The sequence below is a fragment of the Ruditapes philippinarum genome, unplaced genomic scaffold (assembly GCF_026571515.1).
Source record: "Ruditapes philippinarum isolate M1 unplaced genomic scaffold, ASM2657151v2 ctg1668_1_1_1_1, whole genome shotgun sequence".
NCBI lineage: Eukaryota > Metazoa > Mollusca > Bivalvia > Venerida > Veneridae > Ruditapes > Ruditapes philippinarum.
Window position 1 is genome coordinate 144,184 of NW_026860465.1, and position 10,038 is coordinate 154,221.

The window sequence follows — 10,038 nt, forward strand, 5'->3', positions numbered from 1 at the left end:
AAGTTATGGCAATTTAGGCTAATTCAATAATTTGACCTTAACAAATTAAGGTCATGTCTAATTTGGTCTACTTAAAGACAATGAATAAATAAATAACAAAGTTTTAGCCGAATACAGCAAAAATCAATCAATATTCAAAAATTTAACCTTGCAGGTCATGGTCATTTATAAGCCAAGGTCAAGTTCAGATCGATTAAGAAATGAACAAATTATCACAAAAGTTAAATTTTGCAGAAGGGAACGGCAATAGGAATGGACATCATCTTCGAAAAAGGCGAGCTAACGTTATTGTTCACATTTTGTAGTATATTTCGACAGTTATACACTTAAAAAAATATACTGATGACCGACTTTGTATGATTGATTGGTGAGGGCCTTCAGGACATTTAAATGTACTTAATATTCATTGACAAAAACTATTTCTGTCAAAATGTTAAATAAATACTGGTTTGACAAAAACAAAACTTATCAGATGACTCTATTTGGATTGTTATATTGATTACAGTTGTATAACTACAAAATTACTCATGAATGAAAATACCTTTGTTCTAAGACATTTCAGGTCTTTAATCTGCAGTTGAAAATAGGCTAAACTTTTCTTTTTTAACCTTAATGTTCAAATCAAATGACAAGAAAATCCTTGTTCCTAAAAGTTAAAGACCCTTCACAACCAAACAGGTGATATATAATATACCAGTATACACTGCCAAGTATCATCTTGTTCAACAAGTTACTAAATCTATCAAATCCTTTTAAGATTCAAACACAAACTAGAACTGCCACTGTCATGGCGTGAATACCCCCGCATACCAATTTGTCAGAATCAACAGTGGCCATTTAGAGCTCAAGGACAACGTCCCTGCCAAATCTGAGGTTTACTAAGCCAGTGCTATGTATTCTACATGCTTCAAATGTGAAAATGTCAAAATCAATAAACTGCGGACAGGCATTCTTAAGCAACTGAGGGGAAAAGCTTTTTTTAGTCGACCTTTGACCCAGTGACCCTCAAAATCAATAGGGGTCACCTTATAGTCATGATCAACCTCCATGCCAAATATGAAGACTGTGGGTCAAAGGAATATTAAGTTTAATGGGTGGACAATCTTTTTGAAGTCAAAGTCCATGTGACCTTGATCTTTGACCCAGTGACCTTAAAATAAATAGGGGTCACCTACTAATCATGACTAACCTCGATGCCAAATATGAAGACTGTGGGTCAAAGGAATCTTAAGTTATTGAGCGGACAAGCTTTTTTAGTCAAGGCCCCTGTGACCTTGACCTTTGACCCAGTGTAATAAAAATAAATAGGGGTCATCTACTTATCATGACTAACCTCCATACAGTGGGTCAAAGGTTTATTAAGTTATTGGGCCGACAAACTATTTGAAATCAAGGCCCCTGTGACCTTGACCTTTGACCCAGTGACCTCAAAATCAAAAGGGATCATCTACTAATCATGACTAACCTCCATGCGAAATATGAAGACTGTGGGTTAAAAGAATCTTAAGTTATTCATCGTCGGATACCCACGATTGATAAACATGTCACATAACATAACAATGATGAATGATAATGGTTCGGCCGTGGGTATCCGACGATGAAGTTATTGGGCAGACAAGCTTTTTATAGTCAAGGCCCCTGTGACCTTGACCTTTAACCCAGTCAACTTAAAATCAATAGGGGTTATTTACTAATCATGACTAACCTCCATGCAAAATATGGAGACTGTGGGTCCAAGGAATCTTAAGTTATTGGGCGGACAAGCTTTTTGAAGTCAAGGCCCCTGTGACCTTGACCTTTGATCTGGTGACCTCAAAATCAATAGGGGTCATCTACTCGTCATGACTAACCTCCATGCCAAATATGAAGACTGTGGGTCAAAGGAATCTCCGCAGTTATTGGGCGGACAAGCTTTTTGAAGTCAAGGCCCCTGTGACCTTGACCTTTGACCTGGTGACCTCAAAATCAATAGGGGTCATCTACTCGTCATGACTAACCTCCATGCCAAATATGAAGACTGTGGGTCAGAGGAATCTTAAGTTATTGGGCGGACAAGAAAAAACCGACGGACGCCCGACGGCCGGACGGACAAGCTGATTCCAGTATACCCCCCTTACAACTTTGTTGTGCGGGGGTATAAAAAGCCAGAATTAAGAGTACCCTTGAATGAACTGCACATAACGTCGCAATTTACTTTAAAACGGTTGTGTGGCTGAGATATGGGTGCAATAATTCGATTTTGATTAAAGTGAACTTCAAAAAGACAAAATAGAAACCTTAATAGAAGCATAACTTTTACACGAGAAAATTTTCCCGCCAGTTTAAATTGAGCCAGTTAAACAGTGCAAAACCCTGCACCCCGCATCGGCAAAAACAAACCAGTGGGGAAAAATTTTTTTTCCGCAAAAAAAATGCGGGAAAAGGAAACCCATTCCAGTATTTTTAAATGGTTCTTTGATCAAGGATAGAAACTGTTTAAATTGTGAGATTTTTGCATTTTTCCCTTTTAATCGTAAACAGACCCCAACAAAACCCAAAAGGTTTGATTCTTTTCCACCCCCTCCCTTATATACATCCAAAAAGCCTGTGATTTCAAATATTAGATGTTGCGCGGTCTTTTTGGGCCTTGTTTGGGGGGGTGTAAACCTTTTTTTATTTAAAAAATTGTTTTTTCCCGTGCGTCACCTGACCCTTTTTGAAAGGGATTCTTCCAGCGGGAAAAGCCCATGTGGACATTAATTCCAGGTGCAAAACCAATTTTGAACCACTGACCTTCCTCACATGAAACTTGAATTTTATGCCAGATGACCATTTGGTGGTCACTTTAATTAAATACAAGTAGACCTTAGATAAAATGTAAAATCATGAATAACAACAAAGGCATAATTAGATTTTTCCATTTTTTATTCAGTTTACCATGAATATCATGACTTACAGAAAGACTCAGAAAAAGAATTCTTCTCTTTCATAAAAACCGTCGAACATTTCATTGAATGCACCACTTATATATATATCCTGATTCATTTATAAGATTCATATGCAACACAAACAAGGTTAGCAACCAATGTTTTTGTCAAAATTTTTGGTTTTAAAAAAACTATCAACAAGCACTTGTACCATGCATTTATCTTCAGATGTAAAAACTAGTATATGGGTAAATGAACTATCTTTACAAATAACTGTCAGGTACCAGTCTAATAAAAAGTAAGGCAAATCAATGAATAACCTCTATTTCTTACACTAATTATAAAACTAATTGACCTTCAAGTGGGTTATTCCATTAGGTGATGAGTGACTAAGTGATGTGACATGCAAATATTGTCCCATTCCAGACTGTGTCAAGTACATAGACTGGAACACAATCATTAAGTGCAAGAAAAAGATTAACTAGAAACCAGTCTGGTATTTTTTTTCTTCCTAAAGCACTGACTGTGTCCCCATACAAATGCAACTAAAACTGCATTCTTTATTGAAGAAACTAAACCAGTCTCCTTGAATAGAGACTGGTTCCAAATAAATCGGAATAAATGACAAACTAGTGTAAAATGACAACCAGTCATATTTCCTTAACACAGACTGGGCTATATTAAGTAGACAATCATGTTTATAGTACAATTATATGCATAAAACCCAATAATAGAAATGCCCTTACTTTTTCTAAGAAATGGGTTTTCCCCGACAGTTAGTTGCATGATGTCATAATTCTAACAAAAAACTACAAAAACTACGATATAATAATAATGTATATATAACGGATAAAGGACTTGTCAAAAATCTCACATTGTAACAATAGTACTCTGAGAGAGTTCTGATGCCAGATAAAAATATACATATCAATTACTATAAATAAATTATTATATAGTTAAAAATTTGACCTCATGCATATGTCATTAGTAAAATAACTATAGTACAATAATAGCTCTGTACAACATTTAGTTCATATATATATTAAATCAATTAGTAATTTAAATTATGTAGAGTTAAAAAAAATTCAACATTTGGATTTTTTCATTGCACATATTTCTTGTTCAAATATCCTCAATCAAGTAAATGTGGGAATTCTAAAACATGTATTTACAAACATTTACTTCCTGCTCCTGACTTGACACTTTAGAATTCGATAATCAACAAACAGTTCAGTAGTCAAGTCTATTATACTGAAACTTGTTTGTGGTTTTCAAAAACAAATTGTTAAAGAAAATCTTAACACAAAACCTCAATTTGGCTAACCCACAAGTTCATGATGTCCACTATTGTTGTTAATATTGACAAAAACTTTAACAATTTAGCACAAAATATCAAAAACAAATATCAAATCGGGCAAACTCCCACAAGTTCAAGATGACCCATTTTCTGTCAATATTGGTCACATTTCTACTCATCAATATCATATTGGAGAATATGTACAGCCTTGGTGAGTATAACATTTATTGATTGATTCATTTAAATACCAATATTAGGCATGTTCCTACCTTAACAAGTTTACACCAATATTTGGTTTTATCATTCCCACATTTATTGGATTAGGCCACATAAAACGAAACTATTGTTTACTGAATCCCTTTAAAAATAATTATGACCAATAAGCATTTCTTTTCCAGATTCTAGACATTTTTTTTGCAACATTTATATTTCTTCATTGATACAGTGAAAAAAATATGAAACAAAATAACTAACTAACCCTGAATTAATATGTAATATGCATACTTGGGGTTTTTATAGCATTATAAAATAAGACAATAAAAATGTGGAAAAAAATACCCCAACTAGTTTTCAGACATGGAGGTGCCCTTAAAGATCTAAAAAAAAATCCTTTAATGCGGAACAATTTTCATTTTAGATTTAATACAAGGTGGCTACGACTTCAACTATCATAAATTAACTGAAGTTTTCACCTTCTTTTTTACATCAAACACTTAAATAAACACTCCCCACTTAAGTTTATAAAAAAAAATTTGAAAAAAGTTGGACCAAAGTTTTAATTCTATATAAATTTCAAAATTTGAAATTGGAGGATACAGTAAACAAAAGTAAACATTTTGCAACCCATGTACGGAATAGTTTGTCAATCATTTTTGTAACGTCACCTAGAATATTGAATACATTAAAACCCTCGTCATATGAATTTCCTCGAGGGATAAAAATAGCTCAATCGGTCCAAAGATCAATCATTTCGCACAAATATGAAGCGTACTTGTAAACATTTATCAATTTTCTATCTAATTCATCAAACATATGTTTCTTCAATGTATATATTAAAAGTTTCGATCACCGCACACTGAATCTTAATAAACATAAAATCTATTCGCTGATTTTGCTTGGAGGTGAAAAGATCGTACTTCTAATCATATGAATTTTAAATACTTATTTATTTTTTTTGCTCGGCAAGGATGAGTATTTTTCAGAAAAAGAAAAGAAAAAATAATTTGCTTTTCAAAAATGAAGTACAAATGTACCATGATGACATGTACAGGAGTATTTTCATCACCCCGGTCACACTGGTGCACATTAAATAATTTTACTAAATTAGCCAACAAGTGTCATAAGATTCACCAAATTACACCAAAAAAAACCCACCTAAAATAAACCTATATAACGCATAAGATCTTATGATTAATCTCCAACCATGTGACCTTTGTAAAACAGTCACATGAACTGTTCTATTTAAGAGCTATTTTTATCCCTTAAGGATAAAAAAAAAACAAAAACAAAACGGGAGGAGTTAATGCAACAATAAATACATCAAATTTCATATAAGGTAAACCTTTTTTTTTTGCACACATTTATCACAGAGTACAGCTAATAAATTATTGATTCAAAGCTTAAGTTTTTGTGTTGTTTTTCTTTCTTTCATTTTTTCCCTTATCCAATGAAAAACAAGCAAAATGATGACCTGCCCTGCACAACTTCTTATAGACACAGATTTTTCATTATTTTTTTTTTTCATTTTTTTTATTATATTTTTTTTTATTTTTTTAATGCAGAAAAGTCACTCTTGATTCCATTTCCATGCCCATTTTTTTGTTTGTTTGTGCTATCTGATTGAAACATAAACATATTTACATTTATTATAGTGTAAAGTGAGGAGGTGGGGGGGTGAAAAAAAATTAAGACAGTTTTATAAGTGCATCTTTTCACAAACTATTTGAATCTGAGTACTTAACATAGCAAAGGCATTTGCCATTTCCTAGCCACTTTCTAAAATTAACTACATTGCAAAACAACACTATCTGTGAAATTTATTTCATTCAGATAGCCCGGTTTAACCTACAGTTTAAATAAACATCCATTTTTTCATAAGTAAAAACAAAAAATAGATCGATTGTTGACATTTATAAATCATGTTTTAGGCCAATGATTTCTTTTTTTGTTGCATGTACTTGAAAAGGTAGAAAAAGAAATCTACCAAAAAAAAATATGTATTTTAAAATATCAAAATAATTAACAACTTTGAAGTTACTTGATCTCAATGCCTTTTTTCTGTTTTCCATTATAACTCAAAATACTAAAGCAAAAAATCTATGTGAAGTTTCCTTTTTTAAAAACATTCTTTTGATCTGTTTACATTAACAATTACAAGAATAATCTCTGCAATTTTTTCCTACCACAGAAAAGACAGGCGTTACAAAAATAGAATAAACACTATGAAAAATAAATATCCGGAGAAAAGCACTTTCATCAATTATCAAATTAAAATCTCATTATTAAACCTAAATAATAAAAAGGCCATTTAACAATGAAAGATAACCATTTTCATTAATATAATACACTTTGTCAGGTAAAAAATAGATAGGGGTAGGGGGGAACGAGAAAGGGAAATAGAGAGAAAGATATTTAACAAGTTATGTGTCACTTTGAAACATTACACCCTGAGAAAAACGGTTGGCAATTAACTCTTTAAAAGGATTAAAATTAAAATCAAGATCTTTTTACCTAGCTTCAATTATACTGCAATTTTCATGCTTTAACCGAATCACTGGTAAACAAGATTTGACTATTCATCACTTAAATATGAGGCAAGGACCTCTTTCATAAATATAAAAAATTATACATTTGAAGTAAAATTTTACTTGCACTATACTGGTGTTCACCTATAATAGACTATTAAGATATAAACAATTATCTAAGCTTGCTAAGTCAGTTGTTGCAAACAAGAATCCCTTAAATTTCAAATGGACTGTTCCAAAGTCATAGCTGGACAGATCCATTAACCAAATTTAGTAGGCTTTTGGGGTAAAGATAAATTTAAAGCTACACATTTAAATTAACATCACTTTTCCTATTGTATTAATGGCCTTGAGATCATGTGTTAAGATAAAATTGTAACTTGATCTCTCTTCTCAAATGTAAACAAGGAAAACCGCATTTATCATTGCAAGTCCTCTTTTTTTTGTTGGTAATTTTCTGCAGCGAGCTTTGCTGTGCACTGCACCACTTATCAAATTTCCCTAAATTACCAGCTATAAACACACTTCTGGGATTTGTAACTCGGTCACGCGATACAAAAACAGTTGTTTTTCTAGTATTTTGAAAACGCTAAAAGTTGGTCAGCAAGTATGACTCACAAATTTACACAGTCATAGAAGTGTGACCACATTTTTTGTCGATTAATTGGTTATATCAGATGGTCGGTTGATTATTCTTGCTTATCGGCTGTTTGAATCTTTTGACATAAAAAATATTTTGACATGAATTGAGCCAATCTCAATTCATTAACCTAATATATCGTCATTTGAGAAAATTTAACAAAGTAACCCTTTAATTTGAAGCTAGATGAAAAGATCTTATGTTATGAATACGTAAATAGAGTGGTCACGCTAGAAAACAATTAGATACGATTGGGCAAAAAAATAAATTAAGACAAATGTCTTTGACCCCATTTTCTAGAGAAAAGTATCAATGTTTGAAAGATATTAAAGTGACTAAACCCTGCCGTTTAGCTTTGCACCAATAAGAAATAAATTTGTTCGCTCATTTACCAACAAAACAACTTTGTTTACATCCCGTGGATCATGTGACATTTCAGAAGAAAAAAAAACTACAACAAATTTTCAAAAATAGGTCAAACAACACTTAAAACATAGATTTAACTCCATGAATATGAGGTTTTCCATCTATAAAATTCGGTATACATAAACATTGATTAATAAACTGGAGATTGTTGCTTATTTGCACGTACTGTTAGCAGCCAAGAGGTTATTTACGTAAATGAATAAGGTTTACAAGTAAAGAAATGTTGCACACCATATGTTATGAGAACATTCAACTTGTATCGGCACTTTTAGCTAACATACTGAAAAAGGTTGGCCGAATAAACAGGCGGTAACGGGTAAAAATTCCTATTGATACTGACTAGGAGTTAACCTGTTACTGCACTATGGTCACAAAGTAGCTAAAAGAATAAAAATTGGTGGCCGAACAAACTATCTTATTCCTTTTTATTCTTTCTTTTTTAATCCTGCCATACTTAGATGCAAAAACCCCACAGATTTCATTTCACCACAATTGCTTATTAAATACCCAAAAAATGAATTCATTAGGACTGTGTCAAGGCAACCTATTTCATAACACCCTTAAGCTGTGTTTAAAAAAAAAACTTAGTGCACAAACATAGATCTTATAAATGTTAACAAATATAGGACATGAAAAAAAATACATAGATGTGGTAATATCATTCTATGTCCTTGAAAAAAACATGATAAAACCTGTATTGTCTACATGCGCAGTTAAGTGGCATTTAATACATTATGCAGTACAAATGATCTACATATCGTGTGCAGGTCAGAAATTCTGGTAACTGATCTAATACTTGTTAAAAAATATATATACTCTAACATATATATATATATATACATATACACATACATACAATATTACTAGAATTTTACATCTTGATAAACAAGTATGCCATTTATATATATTTTAACAACAGAAAGTAGGTTTAAAGGTAGATTTTCATGTTTTTAGGGAGTTTCAATTTTCCTAAATGTGTTTCCTTCTTAATTTCATTTCTTTGTAAAAATATTATACATTCTTATGAAAGATTCTCAAAAAGATGAATTCTCCAAGCTTTTGATACAAAAATCATTCAAAAAAATTTCCTTTTGAAAAAGTAAAAAGTTTTTTGTCTTTTCTTAAATAACCAATTGACTTACTTACTAACATAATGTAAAGTCATTCTTCATTTATATTCAAAAATCTATCTTTAAAACTAATGCAATATTAAATCTGATCATCCTTGATCACATAGAAACAAAATTTGTGTTTTAGTTTAACAATCTCATTTCTGACAAAAAATTTGAGAAGAAAAAAATTTAAGAGTAAATACTTTTAACATCTCATCATCAAAATCATAAAAAACAACTTATCTCATGGAATTAGTTACCTCTAGGCCAGGTATGAAAAAAAAAGAGAGAAAAAACATATTTTAAGTATTGAAAATGACCAAGATTGTAAAATCTACCAAATCCCAATGGAATGGCATAACATGCAGGTATATCAACATAAGCAAAGTGGTGACTGTCACCTCATCTTTTAAGCATTTTGTACCGGGTAGCTTTACCGTCACACACATAAAAAAATTGCACAACTTTTTTATCTTTAATACACTTAAGATGTTTAAATCTTTTTTTCAAAAAAATGAGATCAATTCGAATAATTCATTAACGTTTCATAACATATATACCGTCATTTCTGTGCCAAGATTTCAAATAGTCAAAAAATTTCAAACACACACAAAAAAAATTTATCACAAAAAGAAGCAATATTCAAATTTTCAATTAATCTCTCCACAAACTTTGGGTGAGGCAGAGCTGTGATGGACCTACTTGCCTTGAAGGCTATAACATGGATGTTAAAACGCTGAAATTCATTAAATTATTTCAGCACCTGATGTTTCTTTCCTCTCAAAAGAATGGAATGACTGGTGTAATGTTTTTTTCCTACCCCACCCACATATTAATTTCTCATTTTTTTTTTTACATTCATACATTTCATTAATGGAATATTTGGATTAGTCCTTCTGGCCGGTGATTTCCG